The sequence below is a fragment of the Betta splendens genome, chromosome 1 (genome assembly GCF_900634795.4).
Source record: "Betta splendens chromosome 1, fBetSpl5.4, whole genome shotgun sequence".
Lineage (NCBI taxonomy): Eukaryota > Metazoa > Chordata > Actinopteri > Anabantiformes > Osphronemidae > Betta > Betta splendens.
The window spans coordinates 18,891,573-18,905,858 of NC_040881.3; the positions used below are offsets into that span (position 1 = coordinate 18,891,573).

At 39.9% G+C, this 14,286-nt stretch overlaps 1 protein-coding gene and 20 non-coding genes across 22 annotated transcripts in view; 1 reads left to right on the forward strand and 20 right to left on the reverse strand.

The window, feature by feature from the left end:
* The window catches only part of LOC114854404 (sodium/potassium/calcium exchanger 3), an 80,478-nt gene that overhangs the window by 43,734 nt on the left and 22,458 nt on the right, over window positions 1-14,286 (forward strand). The window lies entirely within an intron of this gene.
* Window positions 251-322, reverse strand: trnac-gca (transfer RNA cysteine (anticodon GCA)). Its single transcript has one exon. It is a non-coding gene; the product is annotated as a tRNA-Cys (tRNA).
* Window positions 1,376-1,447, reverse strand: trnac-gca (transfer RNA cysteine (anticodon GCA)). The gene has a single exon. It is a non-coding gene; the product is annotated as a tRNA-Cys (tRNA).
* Window positions 1,936-2,007, reverse strand: trnac-gca (transfer RNA cysteine (anticodon GCA)). The gene has a single exon. It is a non-coding gene; the product is annotated as a tRNA-Cys (tRNA).
* Window positions 2,413-2,484, reverse strand: trnac-gca (transfer RNA cysteine (anticodon GCA)). The gene has a single exon. It is a non-coding gene; the product is annotated as a tRNA-Cys (tRNA).
* trnac-gca (transfer RNA cysteine (anticodon GCA)) lies at window positions 2,976-3,047 on the reverse strand. The gene has a single exon. It is a non-coding gene; the product is annotated as a tRNA-Cys (tRNA).
* trnac-gca (transfer RNA cysteine (anticodon GCA)) lies at window positions 3,884-3,954 on the reverse strand. Its single transcript has one exon. It is a non-coding gene; the product is annotated as a tRNA-Cys (tRNA).
* On the reverse strand, window positions 4,218-4,289 carry trnat-ugu (transfer RNA threonine (anticodon UGU)). The gene has a single exon. It is a non-coding gene; the product is annotated as a tRNA-Thr (tRNA).
* Window positions 4,436-4,507, reverse strand: trnac-gca (transfer RNA cysteine (anticodon GCA)). The gene has a single exon. It is a non-coding gene; the product is annotated as a tRNA-Cys (tRNA).
* Window positions 4,996-5,067, reverse strand: trnac-gca (transfer RNA cysteine (anticodon GCA)). Its single transcript has one exon. It is a non-coding gene; the product is annotated as a tRNA-Cys (tRNA).
* On the reverse strand, window positions 5,472-5,543 carry trnac-gca (transfer RNA cysteine (anticodon GCA)). Its single transcript has one exon. It is a non-coding gene; the product is annotated as a tRNA-Cys (tRNA).
* trnac-gca (transfer RNA cysteine (anticodon GCA)) lies at window positions 6,036-6,107 on the reverse strand. Its single transcript has one exon. It is a non-coding gene; the product is annotated as a tRNA-Cys (tRNA).
* trnat-ugu (transfer RNA threonine (anticodon UGU)) lies at window positions 7,285-7,356 on the reverse strand. The gene has a single exon. It is a non-coding gene; the product is annotated as a tRNA-Thr (tRNA).
* Window positions 7,505-7,576, reverse strand: trnac-gca (transfer RNA cysteine (anticodon GCA)). Its single transcript has one exon. It is a non-coding gene; the product is annotated as a tRNA-Cys (tRNA).
* Window positions 8,065-8,136, reverse strand: trnac-gca (transfer RNA cysteine (anticodon GCA)). The gene has a single exon. It is a non-coding gene; the product is annotated as a tRNA-Cys (tRNA).
* trnac-gca (transfer RNA cysteine (anticodon GCA)) lies at window positions 8,542-8,613 on the reverse strand. Its single transcript has one exon. It is a non-coding gene; the product is annotated as a tRNA-Cys (tRNA).
* On the reverse strand, window positions 9,448-9,519 carry trnac-gca (transfer RNA cysteine (anticodon GCA)). Its single transcript has one exon. It is a non-coding gene; the product is annotated as a tRNA-Cys (tRNA).
* Window positions 10,918-10,989, reverse strand: trnac-gca (transfer RNA cysteine (anticodon GCA)). The gene has a single exon. It is a non-coding gene; the product is annotated as a tRNA-Cys (tRNA).
* Window positions 12,043-12,114, reverse strand: trnac-gca (transfer RNA cysteine (anticodon GCA)). The gene has a single exon. It is a non-coding gene; the product is annotated as a tRNA-Cys (tRNA).
* On the reverse strand, window positions 13,627-13,698 carry trnat-ugu (transfer RNA threonine (anticodon UGU)). The gene has a single exon. It is a non-coding gene; the product is annotated as a tRNA-Thr (tRNA).
* trnac-gca (transfer RNA cysteine (anticodon GCA)) lies at window positions 13,846-13,917 on the reverse strand. Its single transcript has one exon. It is a non-coding gene; the product is annotated as a tRNA-Cys (tRNA).

Below are 14,286 nucleotides of genomic sequence, written 5' to 3' on the forward strand. Positions count from 1 at the left end.
GTTCACTAGAAAGCTTGGGTACATTCCTGATAGGCATGGATGGGTGTCAATCCCATGATCTTTGGTTTACAAGACCAACGCCTTACCACTTGGCCACCACGCCACAATTAGTAATTTAAAACTATTTTTAGAAGACACAATAATAGGTGATTTAGTTACAAGATGAATAATGCAGAACAGAGGAGGTAGAATGATTTCCAAGTTGTAGAGGGACGTCATTATGATGACAATTGATGAAAAATTTTACAAAAGGGAGCACCCAGAGTTGAACTGGGGACCTTTTGATCTGCAGTCAAATGCTCTACCACTGAGCTATACCCCCCACTTTTCATAGGTTGGATTCGGATAGTTTAAGACATAGGTCGTAAACGATTAATGTGTGGCGTAAGGGAATACTACTAACCTCTACTGTAGAGAGAATGAATCAGTAAACAATTCCCTGTTAAGCCTGGACTTTACTGAACTAAATGTTTCTCTTAGATTTAACATCCCTGATGCTTCTATGAGATGGGGCCTGTGTACTGTCTCTGAGAACTGTAGAAAATGATAAAAATCCATGTCTGGCTTTCTAGAAAGCTTGACTACATTCCTAAAATGCATGGATGGAGGTTGATCCCATGATGTTTGGTTTATAAGACAAATGCCTTCCCACTTGACCACCACACAACATTAAGTGAAGTAAACCTTTCTTGGAAGACACAATGGTAAGTGATATAGTTACAAGACGAATGATGCAGAACAGAGTAGGCAGAATGATTTCCAAGTTGTAGAGGGACGTCATTATGATGACACTTGATGAAAAATTTTACAAAAGGGAGCACCCAGAGTTGAACAGAGACCTCTTGATCTGCAGTCAAATGCTCTACCACTGAGCTATACCCCCCACTATTGATAGTATAGATTCAGATAGTTTCAGACATAGGTCGTAAACGATTAATGTGTGGCATAAGGGAATACTACGCACCTCTACTGTAGAGAGAATGAATCAGTAAACAATTCCCTGTTAAGCCTGGACTTTAATGAACTAAATGTTTCTCTTAGATTTAACATCCCTGATGCTTATATAAGATGGGACCAGTGTACTATCTCTGAGAACTGTAGAAACTGTCAAAATGACATATCCTGTTCACTAGAAAGCTTGGGTACATTCCTGATAGGCATGGATGGGTGTCGATCCCATGATCTTTGGTTTACAAGACCAACGCCTTAACACTTGGCCACCACGCCACAATTATTAATTTAAAACTATTTTTAGAAGACACAATAATAGGTGATTTAGTTACAAGATGAATAATGCAGAACAGAGGAGGTAGAATGATTTCCAAGTTGTAGAGGGACGTCATTAATATGACACTTGATAAAGTAATTTTATAAAAAGGAACACCCAGAGTTGAACTGGGGACCTCTTGATCTGCAGTCAAATGCTCTACCACCGAGCTATACCCCCAACTAATGATAGGATAGATTCAGATAGTTTCAGACATAGGTCGTAAACGATTAATGTGTGGCGTAAGGGAATACTACTAACCTCTACTGTAGAGAGAATGAATCAGTAAACAATTTCCTGTTAAGCCTGGACTTTAATGAACTAAATGTTTCTCTTAGATTTAACATCCCTGATGCTTCTATGAGATGGGACCTGTGTACTGTCTCTGAGAACTGTAGAAAATGACAAAAATCCATGTCTGGCTTTCTAGAAAGCTTGACTACATTCCTGATATGCATGGATGGAGGTTGATCCCATGTTTGGTTTATAAGACAAATGCCTTCCCACTTGACCACCACACAATATTAAGTGAAGTAAAACCTTTCTTGGAAGACACAATGGTAAGTGATATAGTTACAAGACGAATGATGCAGAACAGAGTAGGCAGAATGATTTCCAAGTTGTAGAGGGACGTCATTATGATGACACTTGATGAAAAAATTTACAAAAGGGATTACCCAGAGTTGAACTGGGGACCTCTTGATCTGCAGTCAAATGCTCTACCACTGAGCTATACCCCCCACTTTTCATAAGTTATATTCGGATAGAAGAAAGCTTGACTGCATTCTTGACATGCATGGATGGGGGTTGATCCCATGATGTTTGGTTTACAAGACCAACGCCTTCCCACTTGGCCACCACACCATATTGACTAAAGTAAAACCTTTCTTGGAAGACACAATGTTAAGTGATATAGTTACAAGACGAATGATGCAGAACGGAGGACGCAGAATGATTTCCAAGTTGTAGAGGGACGTCATTATGATGACACTTGATGAAAAATTTTACAAAAGGGAGCATCCAGAGTCTAACTGGGGACCTCTTGATCTGCAGTCAAATGCTCTACCACTGAGCTATACTTGGAATGATTTCCAAGTTGTAGAGGGACGTCATTATTATGACACTTGATAAAGTAATTTTACAAAAGGGAGCACCCAGAGTTGAACTGGGGACCCCTTGATCTGCAGTCAAATGCTCTACCACTGAGCTATACCCCCGACTTTTCATAAGTTAGATTCGGATAGTTTAAGACATAGGTTGTAAACGATTATTGTGTGGCATAACGGAATACTACTAACCTCTACCGTAGAGAGAATGAATCAGTAAACAATTCCCTGTTAAGCCTGGACTTTACTGAACTAAATGTTTCTCTTAGATTTAACATCCCTGATGCTTCTATGAGATGGGACCTGTGTACTGTCTCTGAGAACTGTAGAAAATGACAAAAATCCATGTGTGGCTTTCTAGAAAGCTTGACCACAATACTGACATGCATGGATGGAGGTTGATCCCATGATGTTTGGTTTATAAGACCAATGCCTTCCCACTTGACCACCACACAATATTAAGTGAAGTAAAACCTTTCTTGGAAGACACAATGGTAAGTGATATAGTTACAAGACGAATGATGCAGAACAGAGTAGGCAGAATGATTTCCAAGTTGTAGAGGGACGTCATTATGATGACACTTGATAAAAAATTTTACAAAAGGGATTACCCAGAGTTGAACTGGGGACCTCTTGATCTGCAGTCAAATGCTCTACCACTGAGCTATACCCCCCACTTTTCATAAGTTAGATTCGGATAGAAGAAAGCTTGACTGCATTCTTGACATGCATGGATGGGGGTTGATCCCATGATGTTTGGTTTACAAGACCAACTCCTTCCCACTTGGCCACCACACCATATTGACTAAAGTAAAACCTTTCTTGGAAGACACAATGTTAAGTGATATAGTTACAAGACGAATGATGCAGAACGGAGGACGCAGAATGATTTCCAAGTTGTAGAGGGACGTCATTATGATGACACTTGATGAAAAATTTTACAAAAGGGAGCATCCAGAGTCTAACTGGGGACCTCTTGATCTGCAGTCAAATGCTCTACCACCGAGCTATACCCCCCCACTATTGATAGGATAGATTCAGATAGTTTCAGACATAGGTCGTAAACGATTAATGTGTGGCGTAAGGGAATACTACTAACCCTCTACTGTAGAGAGAATGAATCAGTAAACAATTTCCTGTTAAGCCTGGACTTTAATGAACTAAATGTTTCTCTTAGATTTAACATCCCTGATGCTTCTATGAGATGGGACCTGTGTACTGTCTCTGAGAACTGTAGAAAATGATAAAAATCCATGTGTGGCTTTCTAGAAAGCTTGACTACATTCCTAAAATGCATGGATGGAGGTTGATCCCATGATGTTTGGTTTATAAGACCAATGCCTTCCCACTTGACCACCACACAATATTAAGTGAAGTAAAACCTTTCTTGGAAGACACAATGGTAAGTGATATAGTTACAAGACGAATGATGCAGAACAGAGTAGGCAGAATGATTTCCAAGTTGTAGAGGGACGTCATTATGATGACACTTGATGAAAAATTTTACAAAAGGGAGCACCCAGAGTTGAACTGAGACCTCTTGATCTGCAGTCAAATGCTCTACCACTGAGCTATACCCCCCACTATTGATAGGATAGATTCAGATAGTTTCAGACATAGGTCGTAAACGATTAATGTGTGGCATAAGGGAATACTACGCACCTCTACTGTAGAGAGAATGAATCAGTAAACAATTCCCTGTTAAGCCTGGACTTTAATGAACTAAATGTTTCTCTTAGATTTAACATCCCTGATGCTTATATAAGATGGGACCAGTGTACTATCTCTGAGAACTGTAGAAACGACATATCCTGTTCACTAGAAAGCTTGGGTACATTCCTGATAGGCATGGATGGGTGTCGATCCCATGATCTTTGGTTTACAAGACCAACGCCTTACCACTTGGCCACCACGCCACAATTAGTAATTTAAAACTATTTTTAGAAGACACAATAATAGGTGATTTAGTTACAAGATGAATAATGCAGAACAGAGGAGGTAGAATGATTTCCAAGTTGTAGAGGGACGTCATTAATATGACACTTGATAAAGTAATTTATAAAAGGAACACCCAGAGTTGAACTGGGGACCTCTTGATCTGCAGTCAAATGCTCTACCACCGAGCTATACCCCCAACTAATGATAGGATAGCTTCAGATAGTTTCAGACATAGGTCGTAAACGATTAATGTGTGGCGTAAGGGAATACTACTAACCTCTACTGTAGAGAGAATGAATCAGTAAACAATTTCCTGTTAAGCCTGGACTTTAATGAACTAAATGTTTCTCTTAGATTTAACATCCCTGATGCTTCTATGAGATGGGACCTGTGTACTGTCTCTGAGAACTGTAGAAAATGACAAAAATCCATGTCTGGCTTTCTAGAAAGCTTGACTACATTCCTGATATGCATGGATGGAGGTTGATCCCATGTTTGGTTTATAAGACAAATGCCTTCCCACTTGACCACCACACAATATTAAGTGAAGTAAAACCTTTCTTGGAAGACACAATGGTAAGTGATATAGTTACAAGACGAATGATGCAGAACAGAGTAGGCAGAATGATTTCCAAGTTGTAGAGGGACGTCATTATGATGACACTTGATGAAAAAATTTACAAAAGGGATTACCCAGAGTTGAACTGGGGACCTCTTGATCTGCAGTCAAATGCTCTACCACTGAGCTATACCCCCCACTTTTCATAAGTTATATTCGGATAGAAGAAAGCTTGACTGCATTCTTGACATGCATGGATGGGGGTTGATCCCATGATGTTTGGTTTACAAGACCAACGCCTTCCCACTTGGCCACCACACCATATTGACTAAAGTAAACCTTTCTTGGAAGACACAATGTTAAGTGATATAGTTACAAGACGAATGATGCAGAACGGAGGACGCAGAATGATTTCCAAGTTGTAGAGGGACGTCATTATGATGACACTTGATGAAAAATTTTACAAAAGGGAGCATCCAGAGTCTAACTGGGGACCTCTTGATCTGCAGTCAAATGCTCTACCACTGAGCTATACTTGGAATGATTTCCAAGTTGTAGAGGGACGTCATTATTATGACACTTGATAAAGTAATTTTACAAAAGGGAGCACCCAGAGTTGAACTGGGGACCCCTTGATCTGCAGTCAAATGCTCTACCACTGAGCTATACCCCCGACTTTTCATAAGTTAGATTCGGATAGTTTAAGACATAGGTTGTAAACGATTATTGTGTGGCATAACGGAATACTACTAACCTCTACCGTAGAGAGAATGAATCAGTAAACAATTCCCTGTTAAGCCTGGACTTTACTGAACTAAATGTTTCTCTTAGATTTAACATCCCTGATGCTTCTATGAGATGGGACCTGTTGTACTGTCTCTGAGAACTGTAGAAAATGACAAAAATCCATGTGTGGCTTTCTAGAAAGCTTGACCACAATACTGACATGCATGGATGGAGGTTGATCCCATGATGTTTGGTTTATAAGACCAATGCCTTCCCACTTGACCACCACACAATATTAAGTGAAGTAAAACCTTTCTTGGAAGACACAATGGTAAGTGATATAGTTACAAGACGAATGATGCAGAACAGAGTAGGCAGAATGATTTCCAAGTTGTAGAGGGACGTCATTATGATGACACTTGATAAAAAATTTTACAAAAGGGATTACCCAGAGTTGAACTGGGGACCTCTTGATCTGCAGTCAAATGCTCTACCACTGAGCTATACCCCCCACTTTTCATAAGTTAGATTCGGATAGAAGAAAGCTTGACTGCATTCTTGACATGCATGGATGGGGGTTGATCCCATGATGTTTGGTTTACAAGACCAACTCCTTCCCACTTGGCCACCACACCATATTGACTAAAGTAAAACCTTTCTTGGAAGACACAATGTTAAGTGATATAGTTACAAGACGAATGATGCAGAACGGAGGACGCAGAATGATTTCCAAGTTGTAGAGGGACGTCATTATGATGACACTTGATGAAAAATTTTACAAAAGGGAGCATCCAGAGTCTAACTGGGGACCTCTTGATCTGCAGTCAAATGCTCTACCACCGAGCTATACCCCCCACTATTGATAGGATAGATTCAGATAGTTTCAGACATAGGTCGTAAACGATTAATGTGTGGCGTAAGGGAATACTACTAACCTCTACTGTAGAGAGAATGAATCAGTAAACAATTCCCTGTTAAGCCTGGACTTTACTGAACTAAATGTTTCTCTTAGATTTAACATCCCTGATGCTTCTATGAGATGGGGCCTGTGTACTGTCTCTGAGAACTGTAGAAAATGATAAAAATCCATGTCTGGCTTTCTAGAAAGCTTGACTACATTCCTAAAATGCATGGATGGAGGTTGATCCCATGATGTTTGGTTTATAAGACAAATGCCTTCCCACTTGACCACCACACAACATTAAGTGAAGTAAAACCTTTCTTGGAAGACACAATGGTAAGTGATATAGTTACAAGACGAATGATGCAGAACAGAGTAGGCAGAATGATTTCCAAGTTGTAGAGGGACGTCATTATGATGACACTTGATGAAAAATTTTACAAAAGGGAGCACCCAGAGTTGAACAGAGACCTCTTGATCTGCAGTCAAATGCTCTACCACTGAGCTATACCCCCCACTATTGATAGTATAGATTCAGATAGTTTCAGACATAGGTCGTAAACGATTAATGTGTGGCATAAGGGAATACTACGCACCTCTACTGTAGAAAGAATGAATCAGTAAACAATTCCCTGTTAAGCCTGGACTTTAATGAACTAAAAGTTTCTCTTAGATTTAACATCCCTGATGCTTATATAAGATGGGACCAGTGTACTATCTCTGAGAACTGTAGAAACTGTCAAAATGACATATCCTGTTCACTAGAAAGCTTGGGTACATTCCTGATAGGCATGGATGGGTGTCGATCCCATGATCTTTGGTTTACAAGACCAACGCCTTACCACTTGGCCACCACGCCACAATTATTAATTTAAAACTATTTTTAGAAGACACAATAATAGGTGATTTAGTTACAAGATGAATAATGCAGAACAGAGGAGGTAGAATGATTTCCAAGTTGTAGAGGGACGTCATTAATATGACACTTGATAAAGTAATTTTATAAAAAGGAACACCCAGAGTTGAACTGGGGACCTCTTGATCTGCAGTCAAATGCTCTACCACCGAGCTATACCCCCAACTAATGATAGGATAGATTCAGATAGTTTCAGACATAGGTCGTAAACGATTAATGTGTGGCGTAAGGGAATACTACTAACCTCTACTGTAGAGAGAATGAATCAGTAAACAATTTCCTGTTAAGCCTGGACTTTAATGAACTAAATGTTTCTCTTAGATTTAACATCCCTGATGCTTCTATGAGATGGGACCTGTGTACTGTCTCTGAGAACTGTAGAAAATGACAAAAATCCATGTCTGGCTTTCTAGAAAGCTTGACTACATTCCTGACATGCATGGATGGAGGTTGATCCCATGTTTGGTTTATAAGACAAATGCCTTCCCACTTGACCACCACACAATATTAAGTGAAGTAAAACCTTTCTTGGAAGACACAATGGTAAGTGATATAGTTACAAGACGAATGATGCAGAACAGAGTAGGCAGAATGATTTCCAAGTTGTAGAGGGACGTCATTATGATGACACTTGATGAAAAATTTTACCAAAGGGATTACCCAGAGTTGAACTGGGGACCTCTTGATCTGCAGTCAAATGCTCTACCACTGAGCTATACCCCCCACTTTTCATAAGTTAGATTCGGATAGAAGAAAGCTTGACTGCATTCTTGACATGCATGGATGGGGGTTGATCCCATGATGTTTAGTTTACAAGACCAACGCCTTCCCACTTGGCCACCACACCATATTGACTAAAGTAAAACCTTTCTTGGAAGACACAATGTTAAGTGATATAGTTACAAGACGAATGATGCAGAACGGAGGACGCAGAATGATTTCCAAGTTGTAGAGGGACGTCATTATGATGACACTTGATGAAAAATTTTACAAAAGGGAGCATCCAGAGTCTAACTGGGGACCTCTTGATCTGCAGTCAAATGCTCTACCACTGAGCTATACTTGGAATGATTTCCAAGTTGTAGAGGGACGTCATTATTATGACACTTGATAAAGTAATTTTACAAAAGGGATTACCCAGAGTTGAACTGGGGACCTCTTGATCTGCAGTCAAATGCTCTACCACTGAGCTATACCCCCCACTTTTCATAAGTTAGATTCGGATAGAAGAAAGCTTGACTGCATTCTTGACATGCATGGATGGGGGTTGATCCCATGATGTTTGGTTTACAAGACCAACTCCTTCCCACTTGGCCACCACACCATATTGACTAAAGTAAAACCTTTCTTGGAAGACACAATGTTAAGTGATATAGTTACAAGACGAATGATGCAGAACGGAGGACGCAGAATGATTTCCAAGTTGTAGAGGGACGTCATTATGATGACACTTGATGAAAAATTTTACAAAAGGGAGCATCCAGAGTCTAACTGGGGACCTCTTGATCTGCAGTCAAATGCTCTACCACCGAGCTATACCCCCCACTATTGATAGGATAGATTCAGATAGTTTCAGACATAGGTCGTAAACGATTAATGTGTGGCGTAAGGGAATACTACTAACCTCTACTGTAGGGAAAATGAATCAGTAAACAATTTCCTGTTAAGCCTGGACTTTAATGAACTAAATGTTTCTCTTAGATTTAACATCCCTGATGCTTCTATGAGATGGGACCTGTGTACTGTCTCTGAGAACTGTAGAAAATGACAAAAATCCATGTGTGGCTTTCTAGAAAGCTTGACCACAATACTGACATGCATGGATGGAGGTTGATCCCATGATGTTTGGTTTATAAGACCAATGCCTTCCCACTTGACCACCACACAATATTAAGTGAAGTAAAACCTTTCTTGGAAGACACAATGGTAAGTGATATAGTTACAAGACGAATGATGCAGAACAGAGTAGGCAGAATGATTTCCAAGTTGTAGAGGGACGTCATTATGATGACACTTGATAAAAAACTTTACAAAAGGGATTACCCAGAGTTGAACTGGGGACCTCTTGATCTGCAGTCAAATGCTCTACCACTGAGCTATACCCCCCACTTTTCATAAGTTAGATTTGGATAGAAGAAAGCTTGACTGCATTCTTGACATGCATGGATGGGGGTTGATCCCATGATGTTTGGTTTACAAGACCAACTCCTTCCCACTTGGCCACCACACCATATTGACTAAAGTAAAACCTTTCTTGGAAGACACAATGTTAAGTGATATAGTTACAAGACGAATGATGCAGAACGGAGGACGCAGAATGATTTCCAAGTTGTAGAGGGACGTCATTATGATGACACTTGATGAAAAATTTTACAAAAGGGAGCATCCAGAGTCTAACTGGGGACCTCTTGATCTGCAGTCAAATGCTCTACCACCGAGCTATACCCCCCACTATTGATAGGATAGATTCAGATAGTTTCAGACATAGGTCGTAAACGATTAATGTGTGGCGTAAGGGAATACTACTAACCTCTACTGTAGGGAAAATGAATCAGTAAACAATTTACTGTTAAGCCTGGACTTTAATGAACTAAATGTTTCTCTTAGATTTAACATCCCTGATGCTTCTATGAGATGGGACCTGTGTACTGTCTCTGAGAACTGTAGAAAATGACAAAAATCCATGTGTGGCTTTCTAGAAAGCTTGACTACAATACTGACATGCATGGATGGAGGTTGATCCCATGATGTTTGGTTTATAAGACCAATGCCTTCCCACTTGACCACCACACAATCTTAAGTGAAGTAAAACCTTTCTTGGAAGACACAATGGTAAGTGATATAGTTACAAGACGAATGATGCAGAACAGAGTAGGCAGAATGATTTCCAAGTTGTAGAGGGACGTCATTATGATGACACTTGATGAAAAATTTTACAAAAGGGAGCATCCAGAGTCTAACTGGGGACCTCTTGATCTGCAGTCAAATGCTCTACCACTGAGCTATACCCCACACTATTGATAGTATAGATTCAGATAGTTTCAGACATAGGTCGTAAACGATTAATGTGTGGCATAAGGGAATACTACGCACCTCTACTGTAGAGAGAATGAAATCAGTAAACAATTCCCTGTTAAGCCTGGACTTTAATGAACTAAATGTTTCTCTTAGATTTAACATCCCTGATGCTTATATAAGATGGGACCAGTGTACTATCTCTGAGAACTGTAGAAACTGTCAAAATGACATATCCTGTTCACTAGAAAGCTTGGGTACATTCCTGATAGGCATGGATGGGTGTCGATCCGATGAGCTTTGGTTTACAAGACCAACGCCTTACCACTTGGCCACCACGCCACAATTAGTAATTTAAAACTATTTTTAGAAGACACAATAATAGGTGATTTAGTTACAAGATGAATAATGCAGAACAGAGGAGGTAGAATGATTTCCAAGTTGTAGAGGGACGTCATTATGATGACACTTGATGAAAAATTTTACAAAAGGGAGCACCGAGAGTTGAACTGGGGACCTCTTGATCTGCAGTCAAATGCTCTACCACTGAGCTATACCCCCCACTTTTCATAAGTTAGATTCGGATAGTTTAAGACATAGGTTGTAAACGATTATTGTGTGGCATAACGGAATACTACTAACCTCTACCGTAGAGAGAATGAATCAGTAAACAATTCCCTGTTAAGCCTGGACTTTACTGAACTAAATGTTTCTCTTAGATTTAACATCCCTGATGCTTATATAAGATGGGACCTGTGTACTGTCTCTGAGAACTGTAGAAAATGACAAAAATCGATGTCTGTCTTTTTAGAAAGCTTGACTGCATTCTTGACATGCATGGATGGGGGTTGATCCCATGATCTTTGGTTTACAAGACCAACGCCTTCCCACTTGGCCACCACACCATATTGACTAAAGTAAAACCTTTCTTGGAAGACACAATGTTAAGTGATATAGTTACAAGACGAATGATGCAGAACGGAGGACGCAGAAAATTTCCAAGTTGTAGAGGGACGTCATTATGATGACACTTGATGAAAAATTTTACAAAAGGGAGCATCCAGAGTCTAACTGGGGACCTCTTGATCTGCAGTCAAATGCTCTACCACCGAGCTATACCCCCCACTATTGATAGTATAGATTCAGATAGTTTCAGACATAGGTCGTAAACGATTAATGTGTGGCATAAGGGAATACTACGCACCTCTACTGTAGAGAGAATGAATCAGTAAACAATTCCCTGTTAAGCCTGGACTTTAATGAACTAAATGTTTCTCTTAGATTTAACATCCCTGATGCTTATATAAGATGGGACCAGTGTACTATCTCTGAGAACTGTAGGAACTGTCAAAATGACATATCCTGTTCACTAGAAAGCTTGGGTACATTCCTGATAGGCATGGATGGGTGTCGATCCGATGATCTTTGGTTTACAAGACCAACGCCTTACCACTTGGCCACCACGCCACAATTAGTAATTTAAAACTATTTTTAGAAGACACAATAATAGGTGATTTAGTTACAAGATGAATAATGCAGAACAGAGGAGGTAGAATGATTTCCAAGTTGTAGAGGGACGTCATTATGATGACACTTGATGAAAAATTTTACAAAAGGGAGCACCCAGAGTTGAACTGGGGACCTCTTGATCTGCAGTCAAATGCTCTACCACTGAGCTATACCCCCCACTTTTCATAAGTTAGATTCGGATAGTTTAAGACATAGGTTGTAAACGATTATTGTGTGGCATAACGGAATACTACTAACCTCTACCGTAGAGAGAATGAATCAGTAAACAATTCCCTGTTAAGCCTGGACTTTACTGAACTAAATGTTTCTCTTAGATTTAACATCCCTGATGCTTATATAAGATGGGACCTGTGTACTGCCTCTGAGAACTGTAGAAAATGACAAAAATCGATGTCTGTCTTTTTAGAAAGCTTGACTGCATTCTTGACATGCATGGATGGGTGTTGATCCCATGATGTTCTGTTTACAAGACCAACGCCTTCCCACTTGGCCACCACACCATATTGACTAAAGTAAAACCTTTCTTGGAAGACACAATGTTAAGTGATATAGTTACAAGACGAATGATGCAGAACAGAGGACGCAGAATGATTTCCAAGTTGTAGAGGGACGTCATTATGATGACACTTGATGAAAAATTTTACAAAACAGAGCATCCAGAGTCTAACTGGGGACCTCTTGATCTGCAGTCAAATGCTCTACCACCGAGCTATACCCCCCACTATTGATAGGATAGATTCAGATAGTGTCAGACATAAGACCAATGCCTTCCCACTTGACCACCACACAATATTAGGTGTCAGAGTCAAATGCTCTACCACCGAGCTATACCCCCACTATTGATAGGATAGATTCGGATAGTTTAAGACATAGGTTGTAAACGATTAATGTGTGGCGTAAGGGAATGCTACTAACCTCTACTGTAGAGAGAATGAATCAGTAAACAATTTCCTGTTAAGCCTGGACTTTAATGAACTAAATGTTTCTCTTAGATTTAACATCCCTGATGCTTCTATGAGATGGGACCTGTGTACTGTCTCTGAGAACTGTAGAAAATGACAAAAATCCATGTCTGGCTTTCTAGAAAGCTTGACTACATTCCTGACATGCGTGGATGGAGGTTGATCCCATGATGTTTGGTTTATAAGAGAAATGCCTTCCCACTTGACCACCACACAATATTAGGTGAAGTAAAACCTTTCTTGGAAGACACAATGGTAAGTGATATAGTTACAAGACGAATGATGCAGAACAGAGTAGGCAGAATGATTTCCAAGTTGTAGAGGGACGTCATTATGATGACACTTGATGAAAAATTTTACAAAAGGGAGCAACCACAGTTGAACTGGGGACCTCTTGATCTGCAGTCAAATGCCCTACCACTGAGCTATACCCCCCACTATTGATAGTATAGATTCAGATAGTTTCAGACATAGGTCGTAAACGATTAATGTGTGGCATAAGGGAATACTACGCACCTCTACTGTAGAGAGAATGAATCAGTAAACAATTCCCTGTTAAGCCTGGACTTTAATGAACTAAATGTTTCTCTTAGATTTACCATCCCTGATGCTTATATAAGATGGGACCAGTGTACTATCTCTGAGAACTGTAGAAACTGTCAAAATGACATATCTGTTCACTAGAAAGCTTGGGTACATTCCTGATAGGCATGGATGGGGGTCGATCCCATGATCTTTGGTTTACAAGACCAACGCCTTACCACTTGGCCACCACGCCTCAATAAGTGATTTAAAACTATTTTAGAAGACACAATAATAGGTGATTTAGTTACAAGATGAATAATGCAGAACAGAGGAGGTAGAATGATTTCCAAGTTGTAGAGGGACGTCATTATTATGACACTTGATAAAGTAATTTTACAAAAGGGAGCACCCAGAGTTGAACTGGGGACCTCTTGATCTGCAGTCAAATGCTCTAACACTGAGCTATACCCCCCACTTTTGATAAGTTAGATTCGGATAGTTTAAGACATAGGTTGTAAACGATTAATGTGTGGCGTAAGGGAATTCTACTAACCTCTACTGTAGAGAGAATGAATCAGTAAACAATTTCCTGTTAAGCCTGGACTTTAATGAACTAAATGTTTCTCTTAGATTTAACATCCCTGATGCTTCTATGAGAAGTGTGCTGTGTCCTGTGTACTGTCTCTGAGAACTGTAGAAAATGACAAAAATCCATGTCTGGCTTTCTAGAAAGCTTGACTACATTCCTGACATGCGTGGATGGAGGTTGATCCCATGATGTTTGGTTTATAAGAGAAATGCCTTCCCACTTGACCACCACACAATATTAGGTGAAGTAAAA